Consider the following 18,579-nt stretch of genomic DNA (forward strand, 5'->3'; position numbering starts at 1 on the left):
GCCTGTCCCTCTGTCCCTCACCAGAGGCCTCCTGACGAGCTTGGTGTCCTGCCCTCAGCTGTGGCTTGTGGCAGGTCCCCAGAGAGCATCTGCTGGGTGGCTGGGAGGGAGTGTCAGAATGCTGCCCTTCTCCAAGCTCTCCAGCTACCCATACCACAGGGACACAGGGTCACTCGCTGTTCCTCGCCCAGACTCAAGGCCGGTTCCCTACAGGCTGGGCTGCCCTCCTCCCTGAAACCCCCTAGTTACTCAAAGAGCCGCAGAAACACACCCCAGGGCTCAAACCCTAGTCCAGGCTGGGTGTGGTCCCACTTTCCCACAGCTTGTCTTTATGACCAGGTGGCCCAGGAGGGTGTGGCCCAGGGTTTGTGGACGGATGAATGGCTGGAGAAAGACGCCCAAAGCAGCCAGTACCAACTCCAAGACACCCGTAAGAAAACCTGCTTCAGCGGGCCGGGCAGTGGCACAGCAGGCTAAGTACACACATCCTCAAGGACCAGGGTCTGAGCCCTGCTCCTACCTGTAGTGGGGGGTGCTTCATGAGTGCTGAAGTAGGTCTGCAGGTGTCTCTCTGTCTCCCTCTGTCTCTCCTCCCTATTTTTTTTATGAGAGCACTGCTCAGCTCCCGTTTTTTATGGTGGTGCGGGGGATTGAACCTGGGACTTTGGACCTTCAGGCATGAGAGTCTCTTTGCATAACCATTATGCTCTCTACCCCTTCCCTCTGTCTCCCAGGGCAGGGGAGCTAGCTCAGAGCTCAGGCCTTGCATGCCTAGGTTCAAGCCCTGGCATAGCCATATGCCAGGGCCAAGCAGTGCTCAGGTCTCTCTCCCAGTAAAAATAATTTTAAAATAATATTTAGGAGAGAAAACTTCATTAGGAAGCGTGTGCGAACACACACACACACACACACACACACACACACACACACACACAGGCGCACACACCCTCCAAGAAATAATACATTTAACTTGGGACTGCCGCTGGCAGTAGCAAGATTTCCACTTCACTCCCCCACAACCACCCTCCACATGGTTCACTCCCCAGGAATCAGTTTCTTGGATCACTGGGAATCCAGTTCTTGTCCCACTTGGAGACAGAGAGCTCACAGTCCCAGGAACGAGAGACGTGCTAGAGACGCCATTGTCTGTGCACGGCCACAGGGATGCTCAAGAGTTCCCCTCAGAACCACTCGGGAAAGCTCAGCTCCCTTCAAAAGCCAGGAGATGGTGCTTAGTCAGCCCGGGCTCAGTCCCGACCACATGCGGTCGGAGGCTGAGCTACTCTGAGCCTAAGGCAGGGGGTCCTCCCTGAGGGTCCCATCACCAGCCCCCCACGCCCACCCACTCCTCACAGAACAAGGGCCGCTAGGTGGTCCCGCTCCTCCACACACCCCTGAGGGAAGCAGGCTGCGTGCTCTCTCCCTTACGAAGTTCCCAAAGAGGGACCCCCTTTGTGGCCCAGGCTTCCTGGGCTCAGGTGTGAACCTTCAGACGCCTCGCCATCTGCTGGGAAATCAATGCCAGTCCCGTTGGAAAAAAAATCTCTTATTCTGGAGCCGGGCACACCTGGATAAGCACACACATCATAGCACACAAGGACCAGAGTTCAAGCCCCCGGCCCCCACCTATAGGGGAAAGCTTCATGAGTGCTAGAGCAGGGCTGTAGGTGTCTCTCTGTCTCTCTCCCTTTCTCCCTCCTCGTCCCCTCTCAACTTCTCTCTGCCTCTATCCAATAATAAATGAATCAAAAGGCTTTCTAATTTTATCCTATCATTTTTTATTGTTGTTGTAGCTATTGTTGTTGATGTCATCATTGTTGGATAGGACAGAGAGAAATGGAGAGAGGAGGGGAAGACAGGGGGAGAAAAAGACACCTGCAGACCTGCTTCACCGCCTGTGAAGCGACTCCCCTGCAGGTGGGGAGCCGGGGCTCGAACTGGGATCCTTACGCCAGTCCCTGCGCTTTGCGCCACGAGTGTGCTTAACCCGCTGCTCTACAGCCTGACTCCCTAGCGTATCATTTTTTTAAAAAAAGGTTTTTATTTTCACAAGAGGGGGAGAAAGAGAGTGGGACTGGAGCATTGCTCAGCTCTGGCTTATTGTGGTGCCCAGGGATTAAGCATATATATATATATATATATATATATATATATATATATATATATATATATATATATATATGGAGAGAGAGAGAGAGAGAGAGAGAGAGAGAGAGAGGGAGAGAGGGAGAGAGAGACAGTTATAGAAATAAGAGTGCACCCACATCTGACACCTTGGGACAACCACTGCAGTTTCCAAGGAGGGATGGGGACAAAGAACTGGAACGGTGTGGAATCAGACCCCTGTCATCTTATCATTTTGTGTATCGATATCAAATCACTAATTAAAAAAGAAAGAAAAGGCTGTCACAGACCAGCAGAGCCACACCTGTCCACGGCCAGGGCCACCTGGTGGCGAGAGACTTGCTGACCCCGGGCGGCTGGCACAGTGAGGCTGGGTGGCATGGGTGACAGTGTCCTGTGGCGCGCAGGGGCACGCTCAGACTGCACCCACACTCCAGTCACCTGGAAGCTGTTGCCTTAGACAGGAAGTGCGGGGAGGGGCCTCCGGAGCCCCTGAATCACAGCTTGCCCCTGGGCAGACTTGGCACTTGACACACTGATTCCTCTCACAGGCCACTGTGCCTCTAAGCTCACACAGCCCGACAGCTGCCAGGCGCAATGACCGCAAAGCCCAGGAACACAGTGCCCCAGAAAACTTCAGGGAGGACATGCTCAGGGCCGGGAGACAGCCCAGCAGGTAGGGAGCATGCTTGATCAGAGGTCCAAGGCCCCAGAGTCACATGGGAGCACCATGCACACAGGAAGCTTCTTGAAGGGTGGAGCAGTACTGTGGGGTCTCCCCCTCTGCATCTCTCTCTCTTTCCTTCTCTCTCTCTTTGTGTCTGTGTCTGTGTCTGTCTCTCTCTCTCTTTTTCTGTCTCTATCTGAAACTTTTAAAAAGGAAAAATGGGCTTGCTGGGAGCAGTGGGATTGCACAGGCAGAAAGAAATTGAGAAGAGAGGGGGAGGTGGAGAGAAAGAGACAGCTGCAGACTTGCTACGTCGCTCGTGAAGCATCCCCCTGCCCTGCAGGTGGTGAGCGGGGCTTGAACCCAGGTCCTTGAGCAGAAGCTTAGCTGCCTGCTCCCCCACACACACACCCCTTGTGCTTGCTTTGGGCACATACTGGATCTCTCTGATCTAGCCGACGTTTCTCAGGTAGAGACAGGCCCCTCACTGTCCCCCGGTGCCACAATACCCACCCACGTGGGGCGTCGGGGGCTTGAGCCTGGGCCCTGCGTGATGCCAGCCTGGCACCCAGACCAGTGAGCAGTCTGGCTGGCTTCTTCCCTTCCTGTGCTTCCCATGAGCCTGGGGGCAGAGACTTTTCTGTCACCTTCTTGGGAGCAGAGCTGGAGGTGTCAGCAGGACTCGGCTGACCTGCGTTAATGGGCTCTGGTTACTTATTGACTGACTAGGGATTTACCTTATCTCCCCATCAGCAGTGGCGGCCCCACGTGAGCATTCTGCGGCTGGGGTCCCACCCACGTGCCTCCTCACTCTCCTTGTCCTTCCCCAGACCTCACGCCGGGTCAGCAAGGACGGTGCCCGCCCTGTGGGGGTGCCCGGGCAGTGTCCCCAGAGAGGGGCCTGCCTCCCGCCCCCCTGCCCTCCGCCTTTTGCAAGGCCCGACTCATGGGTGGGGGAGGTAGGGAGCAGGCAGGTCTTCAGTCCTCAGCCTCGGCCCGCGGGCAGGCGGCCGCCCAGCTGCCCAGATAAGAGGTGGCCGTGTTACGGCACAGGCTTCCGCTGGCCTCCGCTGGGCCTTCCTTTCCCAAACAACCTCCCTTTCATGTCCAGAGGCCTGTTTTTTCCATTGACTCAACATCTCTGCTCTGGTGGTGGAAAGCTGGGGGCTGGGGGGTGTCAGCAAAGCCAGTGGTGGTGGGGGCAGCTCCTACCCCGGGGTTCCAAACAAGTCAGACACCTGCTGGCTTCCCCCATATGAGGAGACAAGGTGAATCCCTGAGCGTCCCCAGGGCCCCTCCCCAGGACCCTGCCCCCGACCACCCAGGGAGGTCCCAGGGACACTCAGAGGACATCTCGTCTGCACAGCCCACTGGGGCCCGAGAGGAGCCCACCTGTCTGAAGGGAAGAAGAATCAGGCAGCATCGCTGTGCAGAAGAGGGCAAGCAATCCTAGGAAGTGATTGTCCCCAGAGGAAAGCAGGACAGACAGACAAAGTGAGGGGCAGAAGGGGGTTGGAGGAGAGTCAGCCTGAGAGAGGGCAGAGCAGGACATTTGTAGAGAGGGCCTTCCCCAAAGCTGGCATCTGTAGCTCGGGTCTCTGAGCATAGGTGCAAGTGTGAGTGTGTGTGTGTGTGTGTGTGTGTGTGTGTGTGTGTGTTAGTGTATGAATGACCGCCTGTGTGTTGGCATGTCTCAGTGTTTGTGTGTGTGTGTGTCTATGTGTGTGACTGTGAGTGCATCTGTGTGTGTGTGTGTGAGAGAGAGAGAGAGAGAGAGAGACTCAGTGTCTGTGAGTGTAGCTGTGTGTGACTGTGAGTGCACCTGTGTGTGACTGTGAGTGCATCTGTGTGTGTGTGTGAGAGAGAGAGAGAGACTCAGTGTCTGTGTCTGTGAGTGTACCTGTGTGTGTGCATCTGTGTGTGTGTGAGAGAGAGAGACTCAGTGTCTGTGTCTGTGAGTGTACCTGTGTGTGTGAATGTGAGTGCATCTGTGTGTGTGTGTGAGAGAGAGAGAGAGACTCAATGTCTGTGTCTGTGAGTGTACCTGTGTGTGAATGTGAGTGCATATGTGTGTGCGTGAGAGAGAGAGGGAGAGAGACTCAGTGTCTGTGTGAGTGTAGCTGTGTGTGTGAATGTGAGTGCATCTCTGTGTGTCACTGTGTGAGTGTGTCTGTGTGTACCTGTGTCTGTGTGAGTGTGCGTGTCTGTGTGTACCTGTGTCTGTGTGAGTGTGCGTGTCTGTGTGTACCTGTGTCTGTGTGAGTGTGCGTGTCTGTGTGTACCTGCGTCTGTGTGTGAGTGTCTGTGTGTACCTGCGTATGTGTGTGTGTGTGAGTGTCTGTGTGTACCTGCATCTGTGTGAGTGCTCTGAAAGTGCGCCTCAGTGTGTGTGAACAGACCCTCCGGCCTTCTCTGAACAGCTGGAGGTCAAGGCTTCCTCCTCAGAGTGCACTCCTGACTAGAGGCAGCTAAATGCTTTGACTTGCAGGGGACCCAGAAGCTGACCACAGCCTGGGTGAGCGAGGCAGGCGGAGAAGGAGCTTACTGAAGAGCCTGTGCTTCCCATCAGCTGGCGTCCTCCACAGGCTGTAAAAATTCCCGGTGACACCTTGTCACATTAGTTTAGCGAAGCTGAGTGGGTCCCAGGGTCCAGGCCTAATCTCTGGGCTCCCACACAAAGGGGCCGTGTTTAATGGGATTAGGTCCTTGTACTCCCCTCTCCACCCACCCAACCCCAGCCCCCCTCCAGTTGCTAGGACTCTTGTTTGCAGAGATGCAGGGTCCTGGGGCTCACCACTGCCTATGGCCCCACCCTGGAGAGAGAGGCCTGGGCATCTGACATCTGAGAGGCCTGGACTGTCCCCAGAGGGTGAGGAGAAGAGTGTTAATGGAAGAGTCAGCAAGCATGGGCCAGGGGTGGGGAGCCGACTGGTGGGGAGCCCAGCTCTGTCTGACCAGGCCTCCCAGCCCACCTGGCCTCAGCTTACACAGTAGGATGGGGGAGGCGGGCAAGGACTAGGAATTCTCTGTCCCCAGGAATCTCCAGCAGCCTGGAGAGGGTCTGGCCACCAGTGCTTCTCTGCCGAAGGGCGACTCTTGTCATTTCGGTCTTGCACCTCTCCTGCCCTCTGCCCTCTGCCCTCCACCCCCAGAGCAGTGAGGAGACAGGACAGGGGCACAAGGTTTGGGGGCTTGGAGTCTGTCCTGACAGTCTAAATCTGGGGGTGCTTGGGGTGTGGGGACCTCCTGGGGGTGGAGGAGATAGAGGAGGTGCTAGGGGGAGTCACTGCAGTGGGGGGCAACTACCCCTGAGGTTGGAAGGAGAGGGGGTCCAGCTGTGTGGGGCCTGAGGGTGGGGGGTGTCTGGGGGCAGGGGAAGGGGTGACCCTGTGGAAGGAGGCTAAGGGGAAGGATCTGGAGTTCCAAGAGAAGCATAGGGGGCACCCCACATGAGGCCGGTCTGGGCAGTCCTGCTGCCTCACCCCAGGCCCTGAGGAGAGGTCAGGCGGTAGGCACTCACCCTGTGATGGGCCTGGCTTTCCTGCCAGCCTTGAATCTGTGAGTGTTTAGGCTGCCTGGGGGGGTTCCCACACACCCAGCCTTTCTGTGCCCCCTCAGAAGGCCACCTGCACCCCCAGCTGCATACTTACTCCCTCACCCCACCCCTCACCGCAACTAGGCTTCCCTCATCCACCAGCTCTGCCAAATACCCTGTCCCCTCCCCTCCCCACATCCCACCCACCACTTGGCCTCACTCCCACCCAACACCCCCTTCCCTCCTGTAGAGCCCCCTCAGTCTCTGCCCCCCCCAGGAGTGAAGGCAGGGTCACCTTGTGCCAGGCCCTGGAGGTGGCCGAGGGTCCCCGGCCTGTCCCCACCGTCACAGAGAGCAGCACTAGCCACGGGCACTGCTGATGCCAGGGCTCCCCCCCACCCGCCCTGGGGGGCTCTGAAGGCTCAGCCAGACCTCTGGACCCCCAGCCCTCGGCCCAGTGCCTGCTGCACGTGGGATGGGCACCTGACTCATATTCAGACAGTGATTGCAGGAGCCTCCACAGCACAGGGTTCTGCTTTCCAACTCTGAATGACTGCGATCAGACACACGGATGCTTCGGCAGAGAAACAGCACCCCCAAATTATGGAAACCTGCCTTTCAACTTGGCCTTGCTCTAAACTAAACAAAATGCAGAGCTCCAGCGCCCCACGGACCCCTTCTCTTCCTCTCTGCCGCACTGACAGACTTCATTTCTGCTCAGTTGCCCTCCCCCAGGAAAAACCTCTCAGGGCAGACCTAGAGCCCCTCTCTCTCCAAGCTCCGCCCACAGCCCTCCACCACACACCCACACACACACTCACACTCACACACAAACTCACATTCACACACTCTCACACACACACTCACACACACACACACACACTCACACACACACTCTCACACACACTCTCACACACACACTCACACAAACACTCACACACACACTCACACACACTCACACACACACTCTCACACACACTCTCACACACACACTCACACAAACACTCACACACACACTCACACACACACACTCACACAAACACTCACACACACACTCACACACACTCACACACACACTCACACACACTCACTCACACACACACTCTCACACACACTCTCACACACACTCACATTCACACACTCTCACACACACTCTCACACACACTCACATTCACACACACTCACACACACTCTCACACACATGCATTCACATGCACTCACACACACTCACACACACTCATGCACACACTCATACACACTCACACACACACACACTCACACACACACTCACACACTCATACACTCACACATACACACTCACACACTCACCACACTCACACACACTCACACACACTCACACACACACACTCACACATACACACACTCACACACACTCACACACACACACTCACACACACACAGACTCACACACACACACTCACACATACACACACTCACACACACTCACACACACACACTCACACATACACACACACAGACTCACACACAGACTCACACATACACACACTCACACACATACACACACACTCACACACACACTCACACACACTCACACACACTCACACACACACTCTCACACACACACACTCACACACACACTCGCACACACACACACACACTCACACACACACACTCACACACACACTCACACATACACACACTCACACACACACACTCACACACACAGACTCTCACACATACACACACTCACACACACTCACACACACACACACACACACACACACACACATACATCATACCCTGGACTTGAGAGCCAGAAGGAAGGAGGTAAAGTCAATTCATTTGGACTATTCAGCAGAAGAAAGGGGGTGGGCAGAAGGGGAGCCCCTTTCCTGCAGCCCCCTCCCACCCATAGAGCCCCTCTCTTGGGCCCAACCCCACCCTCTCCATCACTGAGGACCAAACTGACCCCAGGATCATGAACAGACTGGACAGAGCAGTGCCCCTGGCAGATCCAGCCCTTGGTACTGGGAGCAGAGAGTCTAAGGGCACCGCAGCCCCCCACCCCAGGGTGCTGACATGAGGCCACTCCCTGCCCTGCCGGCCAGTCTGGAACTCACCTCCAGCTCAGTGTTTGGCCGAGACACCTAGGATACCCAGTGCAGGTAGCAAGAAGGCAGGGTAGGGACACCCACTACCCCCCACTCCCAACCCCTCACCCCACCCAGGCCTAGACCCCCACACGCCCGTCTCCTGCCCTGTGTGTGTCTGTGTGTGTGTGTGTGTGTGTGTGTGTGTGTGCGCGTGCGCGTGTGCGCTCATCTGGGTGGTCCCGGAGTCTGACCCTGGCCCAAGGGATGGCCGCTGGGGAGGTGGCCCACAGCACCAGGCTGCAGCAGCCCAGAGCTGGAGTGAGGAGGGGTGCATGCCCCTTACCCTCCTGAGCAGGCCTCCCACCCTGACTGTCAGCCACCAGAGCCAAGCTGGTCTGAGCCAGAGAGGGAGGGGAGAACTCCAGGCACCCCCAGATCTGTGGGGAGCACACCCTGTCTCCCCTCTGAGCTAGGGGCTACAGCTTCTTGTCTGCAGTGGCGTGAAAAGCATCAGGTGTGTCTGTCGGATGCAACGCCCCCCCCCCCGCCACCCCCTCTCTACAGGCAGCTGGGGGGCTGGAGCACCCGGGGATGAGCTGGGCAGGAGAGGCCGCTGCCATCTGTTACTATCTCAGGACTGGAAAGTTCACTCTGCAGGCAAAGCCAGGGCTGGCGCAACCCCCAGCCAGGGAACAGTGCCCCCTCTTCTGAGCAGTCCCCAACAGAGAATGCTCCTCCCCACCCCGTGGAGGTGGGTCTGTGGGGGCCAGAAGGGTTGGTCTCCCTCTAAGTCACCTCATTTTCAAAGACACTTCAGCTGAGTGCTTTTGTGACAGCTTAGCTCCTTTCGTTTCTGAAGGGTGTGGAACCCTGAGACTGGGAGGGGGGCGAGGGGGAAGGTATGATCATTTTCAAAATTACTTTATCCCCCCCCCTCTAATTCTTGTAAGGGTTTCATTTCTACTTCTTTGGAGTGATCCGCTTCTGTTTACTTTGAAAGCTGTTGGTTAAACAAACATCCCTGCTGAGGCTTCAAGCAGTGGAGCTCCCAGGAGAGAACCAGCAGCTGCCACTTGCTGCTCTTCTCCTGGCGTTTCGAGCCCCCCCCCTCACTGACCCTTCCTCACCTTCCAGAACTCATGGGGGCGGCTCAAGAGGGGGAGGGGAGGCAGAGAGAGGCCACCTCCCCCCACCCAGAGAAAGTGGCCTCCATCCCTGGGCGGCAGGCCGGGCTCTGAGGGCCTTTCCCTCTCTCCCTCCCCTCTCCTGCTGGCTGATGAGGTCCAGGGGTTCCCTAGAAGCCCCCTCTGAAAGCCCAGGCCCACCTGCCCGACTCAGCTCCCCCCCCCCCACACACACACAAATCTGCCTGAATTTCCCAGAACCCATAGGTTTAGGGTCTGCAGACCTTTGCTTGTAGGCTCTGAAGTTCCTGTTCCAAGTCCTCCCTGGGACCCCCTCCCCTTAGCCTGGGAGGGGTGGGTGGTGGTGGGGCACCCCCAGAAATACCCAGGGAGACCCTTCACCCCAAAGCCCTGACATCCACCAGAGCATGGCTGCGGACTCTCAGGGTCTTCACAGAAAGCAGCAAAGGCAGACTGCCCACCAGAATTTAGGAGGGGACTTTGAACTTGTGTGGGGTGTGTCCCACCATGTGGCAGGCGGTGGAAGAAGGGGCTGGCTCTGAGCTTGGCCTTGGCATAAAGATGGGGCCATTCTCAGCGCTTCCCTAGGCTTTGGGAACCAGCCCCCAAGGTAGGGCTGGGCAGCAGGCGGTTCTCCTGGGGCCCCCACAGCAGGGGACCGGCCGGGAGGGTGTCCGCAGCCGGCCACAGGGATGGCCGCCGGCACAGATGGCCACCAGGGTGTCCACAGCACAGACGCCGCCACACAGGGGGCTCCACCAAGCTCGCCGGCATGGTGCCTCCCTGCTCGGTCCAACCACTGAGCCTCCCTCCAGGGGGGCGATTCCTAGTGTGCCCAGCGGGCTGCCCGACCACCTGGCCTACAAGGGGCCTCATGCTGTGCCCCCCCTCCCCCCGTCAAAGACATAGACCCCAACCCCGACTGAGACTCGCCAGAACTTTCCCTCCCGGCTTCTGCAGCTGTTGGTGCTGGGAGTGGGGTGTCCCCAGTGCAGCTTGCAGCCTGGGGTCCAGGCTCCCGCCACCCGCTGCCCCAGCCTGGGTGCCCGCCCGTCCGCCCGCCCGCCCGCCGCGGCCCCGTCCTTCGCCCCTCTCCTTCTCTCCCTCTGCTGCCCTCTTCCCTTTTCTTGTCCAAGTGAGCAGATGGTTCTAAGGTGTGGCCGCCGCGTCCTTCCCCCCCACCCCACCCCCGCCGCCAGTTTATTGGGGGCTGCCGCCGGCACGGCTGCAAGGTGGGGTCTGCAGGGAAGAAAGGGGCAGGGGGGGCATCCTGGCTCTGGGCACAGGCCGGGAGTCACCTACTGGGCGCCCGCTTACCTCGAAGGAGCACCACCAATGGGAGGGAGCGTCATTCCCACTGGCCGGCAGCCGTGTTCGGCAGTGAGCTTCTGCTCCAGCCAGAACCGTCGCGTCTCCACGGGAGCCGTGGGTACCAGGGCAACCGGCCTGTGCACGTGTGAGTGGAGATGGAGGGCTGGGGGGGGAGGTGGGGACGTCTGGGGGCGGCCGTGGGGCAATGAGGCTGGCGTGGCTGGGGCTCGGGTCCCTTCTCTCCTCTGGGGTGTTAGGAGCTGGCCGGGAAAGTTCCCAGCTAGGGACAGACTCTGTCGCAGCACCACAGCTGCCCTGATTCCGGCAGGATTTTTTTTTTTTTTAAATATCCTCTTCACAGTTTGGTGAATTTGAGACTGAAATTATGAATTGTAAATCGTGCCATTCTAGTACAGGTGTGTGTGTGTGTGTGTGTGTGTGTGTGTGGTGAAGACCACAGTAGGACCATCTCTGTGTCCCTGGAATAGAACCCATAAACACTGTGTTTCACACATCACCCTTTGACCTAATTAAATTCCTGGGGTACCTGAAAAAAAAAAATCCATGTCCTGGTCTAAGCATGAAAAAAAGAAGCCTAGTGCACTGGAAACCAGGTGTGACTGCCCCACGCACAGCCCCGATGCTGGCTGTGACAGGCACCACAAGCATCGGCAAGTCATCAACGCGGTGGCTCTTTTCAGAGCCATCAGCAGAGGCAGGGCTCTGGGGCTCGGGCCTGGGGCGGGGGTTTTCCCCAGCACCCAGTCTCAGGGACCGGAGCCGGCCAGGCCAGGTGGCTGTTCCTTCCGGAGGTGCTGCACCAAAAGGGTTTTTTTTTTTCTTTCCCTCTGGCTTCCCAGCGGAGCCGGGAATCCTGCCTGCGTGAGAATTCTTTCCCAAGGAACTTTCAACTTGGTCACCCGGGTTTGGGGAACACGACCGGGTCCTGCATGGAGCCTGTGTCCTCAGTCAGGAGCCAGCGGGTGAGCGAGTGAGTGAGGACCAGGGACCGCAAGGCCATGCTGCCACCCACCCCGCCTCCCCCAAAGGCTGTGCGCCCCCACCCCAGTAACCTGGTGGCAGCAGCGGCCCCTCTCCCTGCTGACCAACCGCCGGCCCTGCGGGTGGACCAGCTACCCCGGGCTTCCCTCCCATCGGAGCCACGGCCCCGGGCACCTGTGATGACAGTCGGTCCCCAGGCCTCCTCTGCTGTCCCCAGGCCACCTGCACGGCCTCGGCCCTTTTGCAAAAGTGCAAAGACCCGAGGACCCCGGCTACGCCCCCCTGCACCCCCGAGCCCCCCACCCCCCACATTTGCAGCTGAGTACTTTTTCGAGCCGGGTCCGAGGAGCGGGCCAGTGGCCACCCCGGACAGTGTTTCGGGGACAGGAGCTGGGGCCCGGGTGGCCTTGCTGTCGCCCGCAGTGGTGGCGTGGGGGGGGGGGGGGGCGGTGGGGAGGGGTCGCCGGGGGAGGGGGCGCGGGGGGCCGGGTCCTCCCCCCTCGGGTCCCCCCCCAGGGGCTTTTCCTCCAAGTTCTGCCCCCCCCCACCCCGCGTCCCGGCCGGCGATTGGGCGGCGGGCCGAGGACGTCAGCCAGACTGTGACGTGAGCCTTCCTGTTTCCTTCGGCGGAGTCTTAAAGTCAATCTTGCGGGCGCAGCTCAGCCGCGAGCGGACCAGCCCGCACCGCCGGCCCCGGGTCCGAGCCGCCCGCCCGGAGCAGCCCCGCGCGCCGCCCCGCGGGACTCGGGAGCCGCGGTCCCCGCCCTGCACCCCGCGCCCCGGTCCCCGCGCCCCGGCCCCCGCGCCCCGAGATGCGCGTCCAGGCGGCGGCGCCGCGTCCCTGAGCCCCGCGCTCCGCAGTAAGTGGCCCGCGCTGTCCCCGCCGCGGACTGTCACCTTCCTGCGGGGTCCGGGAGCGCGGTGCAGGGGTGCGGGGGTGCGGGGGTGCAGGGGTGCGGAGTGCCGGGGTGCAGGGGTGCCGCCGTTCGCCCCCGGGTGGCTTTTGTGTGGCCGGGGGTCCCTCCCTTTGTCCCCGTCCCCGCCGCCTCTGCCGCTCTGCTCCCGGCACCTTCTCGGGGCCCGGGGGGGGGGGGGCACCGGTGGGGACCCGGGTCCGAGCGCCCTGTCGTGCGGGGCCAGGCCGGCTGAGCGGGGTGACCCTGGGGGTGGGCGGCCGGGTGCGCTGGGCAGCAGGCCCTGGTGGGAAGTGGAGGGAGCGCCCCGCATTGTGGGCGCAGGGTGCCAGAGGGGGCTGAGGGGCCAAGTCCGGTTCAGCAAGTTGCTGGTCCTCTAGGTCGACGGAGAAGACCAAGGAGGGGGTCTGCTCTGGGCATGGGGGCGGCTTCTGGGGTCCCCCTGCTTCCCAGCCCCTTCTCTGACCTGGGAAGGAGCCAGGGAGAGTGGCGGTTGTGGACAGGAGGCCGGGCTGGCCGGTCGGTCCCGGGTCCCAGGGAAAGACAGAGACTCAGTGCCTCTGTTCTTGGCAGTCCCGAGTCCTCCTGGGCCCCCGGGGGAGGCTGCCAACTCACCTGCTGGCTCTCATTTTTTCCAAGAAGGTCTGTGTGGTTTCCTTGCTCTTAGAAAAACAGAGCCTGCCTGGCTGTTTGTAGCCTTGTCTCTGGGTCAAGGCGACAAGTCTCAACTGCTCTCTCCCTCTCTCTCTCTCTCTCTCCTCCCACCTATATCCTCCCTTCAAAAAAAAAAAAAAAAAAAACCCTTCCTAAACTGGACAGAGGTCTGGGTGTTAAGTACGCATGGGCAGGGCCTGACAGGTGTGTGGCGAGACAGGTGCAGTTCTCGCTGCTGGGCCTGTGACCGCAACGCCGGCTGCCCCTGGCTCTAGGGCTGCGGCTGTGGGCACTGGGCTGTTGTTTGTGAACCCTGCCATGTGAGTTCTCTGCATGGGGGGGGTGTTGGGAGGTAGGGGGCAAGTTGTGTGGCTTCGTTTCTTTCTCTTAAGGATGTTGGCGGCCCTCTGCCCTGGAGCCTGTCTCTCCCCAGCTTCTGCCTGCCAGAAGCTCCGGAGGCAGCAGGTGGAGAGAGATGGCCTTTTCTTGGCTTCCTTCTCCTCTCTGTCTTTCTGCCGGGTCGTGGCTGAGACGGGTGCTAGGACAGCCATCTTCTGTGTGTGTGTGTGTGTGTGTGTGCGTGTGTGCGTGTGTGTGTGTGTGTGTGTGTGTGACTTTGGACAGACAGCTCTGGATGGTGAACTGACTGCCAAGAATACCAAAGTCAGTTTGAAAGTGCCCTGTTGTTGGAGCTTATCTCTCTTAAGCGCTGCTCTCTCTCCCTGCTCAGAAAGAATAGGGTATGCGAGGGAGGGGGGCCCTCTTTCAAGTCAGATGTTCCCTGTGCTCATGAAGTCCGAACGAGCCTGTCATTGTGGCAGACATGTGGCAGATGTCCTAGTTATTAGACTGATGGAGAAGCAGAAAGCTCAAGTCCACGAGAGGTAGCTGTGCTTTTTTCTGGTGCGCGCAAGCTGCTGGCGGCGGCAGGCGGTTCTGTGAAGAGTTGCTTGCGGGAACTTCTGAGTATTTCCCAAGTGAGCCGGGCTGTGTGTGGCGAGGAAGAGAGGAAGGAGGATGGGGTTAACCTGCCCGAGTGGCGCGGGTGTGTTTATGTAACGGTGAGGCAGCCGGAGGAGGCCAGGGCTGGTTGGTGCATGCGGGCAGTCCGGGCAGGCTTCTCTGGCAGAATTGAAATGCTCCCTCTGGATGCTTCAAACTTCCCCTTGTCATTTCCCCCCCTCCTTAAAATGGGCTTCTTCTTGAGTTGCCTGGGAAGGGCCGGCCGCTGGCAAAGGGTCTTTGCCGGTTGGTCTTGTTGTTTAGGCGGTGAGCGTTGTTTGATGGGAATGAGATAATAGGTCACAGATTCTTTGGTTTTCGACATTGAAGTTCCCCCCCAATACTTTCCTGGGCTGCTTTTGAAGTCCTCCCATAATTAAAATGTCATCTATGGATATGTTCATTTGCTTGATTTTTAATGGGGTTATCTGTACTGGGGGCACTTGGGGGATATTTTTCCCATGTCCATTATGCAGAGTTCTGTTGAGTTGAATCACCACCTTGTGGGAAAAAGTCAAGCCCACATCTTTGTTGTTACTTGGTTCATTTCTTAGCGTGTGGTCTCTGTAAGCACTGTTTGTCGTCTTAAACATACGCTGGCTGTCAGGCTTGCTGCGTATTTACTCCAAGTGCAAATGGGCCTTTTGTGTGTGTGTGTGTGTGTGTGTGTGTGTGTTTGAATGTCTTCTATTATTTTCATGATTGTCTCATACAACTGCTTATGTAAGGAATTTCAAAAAGTGGAATTATAAACTGGTATTGATTTTCTAATAGGAAGATAAGGCTGTTCATTCTCTACTGTTCCAGGATGCTAATGAAATATATATATATATTCCTTGAACCCTAGCAGCTAGTGTATTCTAAAGCTTCAAAGGACAAACCTAAGTTTTCTATAAGAAGGGAAAAGGTGTGCTCTGCAGGCTACTGGCTCCTTCTCTTTCATTTCTACTTGGGGGGGGTCATTGCTTGCAGCAGTGTCGAGGCGGAGGTCTGGGGGCAGGTCTGGGAAACCTCCTGCACTCAGTTGGCAGGTGGCGACGTGCAGGGTCTCTGTGATGGAGGAATTCGAAGTGAGAGGCTTCTGGTGTCAGAAGTCTATGCTGAGAGCGAGGCTGGAAGCCTGGTAGAAAGAAGCCTCTCATGGCACAGACCTCGCTCTCGAGAGGACTGACGTGTGTTAGGCAGGTTCTTCGAAATAAACATCAGTGACCTTCCTAACCAGAGAGCACGCGGAGGCATCTTGGAAGAAAGGAGAAGTTGCTGATTAGCACACATGGACTCTTGGCTATCTTGAAGGAGACGGCTAATGTTTCTTTACAGGGGTTGGGGCCAGGGTGCTGGGGCAGAGATTATACCTAGGTGAAACCATTGGATTTTTCTCTCTCTCTTTCTCTTTATTTTTATTTAATTAATTAGTGTGTTTTTTGGATTACTGATTTCCAGGCTGATTTCAGAGGGACTCCATTAGGGACTGTCTGTTTGAGGTTGCAGAAGCGGGCTGGCTCAAGTCAACCTGAGGCCCACCCAAAGATGCTTTTCTTAAAAGAAGTCAAGTGTACTGGGTTTGAGTGGTCTCTTTGAATACTTTCACCCACACGGGCAGTCCAGATCCTGAGCACGGGGAACCACGCCAACCTCACACTCCCCCCTTCCCATCACAGGTCGGCCGGAACTATCTGGATAATTAGCAGAATGGAATACTTCTTTGTCCACAGTCTGGGCTCCAGATAGACAGATACATACAAGTCGCACCTCTTACTGCCCCTGCCCCCCATCACTTCTTTATGAAAGCAGGCCTCTCACCTACTTCCTCGCTTCACACTGCACTGCTCCTTTGAGATTTACTGGAGAGCCTCTCCTGCCAGCGGTGGATCTTCACCAGATCCTTGGGACTGATAGGCCAGAGGACTCAGCTATTAATTAAGAATCTTGGAGCCAGTGGGACCGGACGGGATGCTCCCTGGATGACGGTCCTCACAGGGTCCTCTTCTGGGAGGACGCGGAGATGCTCCCACGCTGTTTGGGAACTGAAACCGTCGTGGGGCTTCACACTTCACAGTGCCAATGACCCATAGCCCCACGGATACCTGTCCTCTCTGTAGGCATGTTCATCACGGCCAGATGCGTGTGCTTCCCATCAGTCCCACTCCGGAGGTTCAGTTCCCACCCGCCCCCTCCCCCGCCCCCGCATACTTTCTGAGCCTCCTGTCAGCCAGTGTGGACCGAGAAGACTTCGGCTGCATGGTTAGGCTCGCAATCAGTGTTAAGACTAAAACGATGACAATTATTAACAAGTGCGGTCGTCCCACTAAGGCTTTTGTTGTAACGTGTTGGAAAATAAAGGAGTTTTTTTTTTTTTAAGGAACCTTAATTGGGGATGGGGTACCCGGTGGGGCAAGTGATCCCATGGCATTCTCTGAATTGGGGGCTCACGGGGATGCTTGGGGGACTCTCTTCAGGCCACTGGATTTCCAGGAATCAGTCAGCAGTGTGCTTGTCAGACGTGGTGGCCGTGCTCACACACAGGTCTTGTTTGTGAAACAGGATGGGATGCTGACGGTTGTGCGGACCAGCGAGGGGTGTTTGACCTTGCCTGAGGCCGCCATTGTGGAGAGCCTAAGTCGTCCCTCCACCCCAGGGTTGCACGAAGGAGAGAGAGAAAGGGATGCACTTATCTGTGCTGATTGATATAAAATCTTGTCTTGCCAGATTACATAATTTCCCCCATTTCACCCCCACCCCCACACACACTTGCTTTGTCTGCTAAGCCTCAGCTGGGCAATTTCATCGCAAGGCCTGGGTGTCTCTCCAGTTTTTTGACCCTCAGACAGAAACCAAGCTTTATTTCATTGAGAAAAAAACAAATATATATATATATATATATATATATATGCATATATGGACTGGTTAAATAAGAATTGGAAAAAGAAAATAATAATAAAAAGACAAAAAAAAAAAACCCAAAGAATTTCCATTGGGTCGGGTGGGCTTGGAAGCAGCTTGTGGAGGTCTTCTTCTGAGAGGAGGCCCCACCCGGCAGGCTTCCCTCACCGAGCTCTGGTGCTGGGGTGCCTTCTGGGTGCCTCCTCTTCCCTGGGTGGCAGGCGGCCTGAGGCCCAGCTGCAGATGTTGTTGTGTGAGCCCAGCTGGAGCAGCCAGTTACTACAGAGAGGTGAGAGGCGGCCATGCCCGGGGTGCCCCGTGCTGCCCCCTCCACTGCCGTGGGGTTCTCGAGGCTTTGTGGCAGAGCCCTGCTCCCACCCTACCCTGGGGATTGCCTGCCTGCCGGCTGGGCAGGAAAAGACAGACCCTTCCCAGGTGCTATCCTGGAGGTAGGGGGTGTGTGTAGCAAAAAGCAGAGAGAGGACGCTTTTTCAACAGTGGCCGTGAGCTCTATTTTAGGAAGGGCAGCAGACCCACACAGGAGTCCTCCTTGCCAACACTCTCGCCTCTCACCCCACATACTGGTCACTCTGAGCTTGGGGAGCATTCCTCCTTTCTTTCATTTGTCTCAGCCCCCCCCCCCCCAACTTCTCCCCACCCCCGCCCCCATCCTCTGGAGAGCTGCACCTGCTGGGTCAGCTTCGAGTGTGCTGGTGGAGTATTTGTCACTGCATCTTTGTACTTCTGAAACCAGTTTTTATATTACGAAGGTGTGAAATCTTTCGCTCATTCTGAATATGGCTTTTCAGCCCCACACTGAAGTGGCCAAGCTCTGTTTGCACTCCAAGTCCAGGAAATTCTCTTCCGAGAATCTCTATAAACAGACAGAAGTTTTCATCCTGCCTTCAGGGCCCCTCCGAGCAGGCCCTTGTCAGATGCACCTTCTTGTAGAAGCCACGGGCAGGCAAGATGAGATCTGTGTCGCTTAGAAAAAATAAAAAATATAAAAAAAGCAGGCATTGCTGCCAGCTAAGCATTGAGCATTCCCTGGATTTTTGACTCTGTATTATTTCATGCTGAAATCATGCCTGTTTGCATGGGTAGTCATTCTTTAAAACTAGCCGCAGATGCAGTCCTAGGGAGCCCGTAGATGTTTTTACAGGTGAACCGAGAGAGATGGGAGCTCTTCCAAGCACTCCGCAGGCTGCCTTTGGCAATGCCCCTGGTATTGTGAAGATGTGCTCTTTTAAACCAACGTGAAGTTTAA

At 57.1% G+C, this 18,579-nt stretch overlaps 1 protein-coding gene across 3 annotated transcripts in view; it reads left to right on the forward strand.

Moving 5' to 3' along the window:
* Nucleotides 1–12,406: 12,406 nt before the first annotated feature.
* The window catches only part of PROX1 (prospero homeobox 1), a 51,945-nt gene continuing 45,772 nt past the window's right edge, over nt 12,407–18,579 (forward strand). The window contains exon 1 of one of the 3 annotated variants that reach the window (XM_007534399.3): nt 12,407–12,719. The gene's annotated coding sequence lies outside the window, so the exon portion shown is untranslated. Of the gene's footprint in view, nt 12,720–14,222; nt 14,312–16,654; nt 16,674–18,579 lie in introns of those variants that run through there. The other 2 variants (XM_060178429.1, XM_060178430.1) reach the window with 2 other exon arrangements.

The sequence above is a fragment of the Erinaceus europaeus genome, chromosome 19, assembly GCF_950295315.1.
Source record: "Erinaceus europaeus chromosome 19, mEriEur2.1, whole genome shotgun sequence".
Lineage (NCBI taxonomy): Eukaryota > Metazoa > Chordata > Mammalia > Eulipotyphla > Erinaceidae > Erinaceus > Erinaceus europaeus.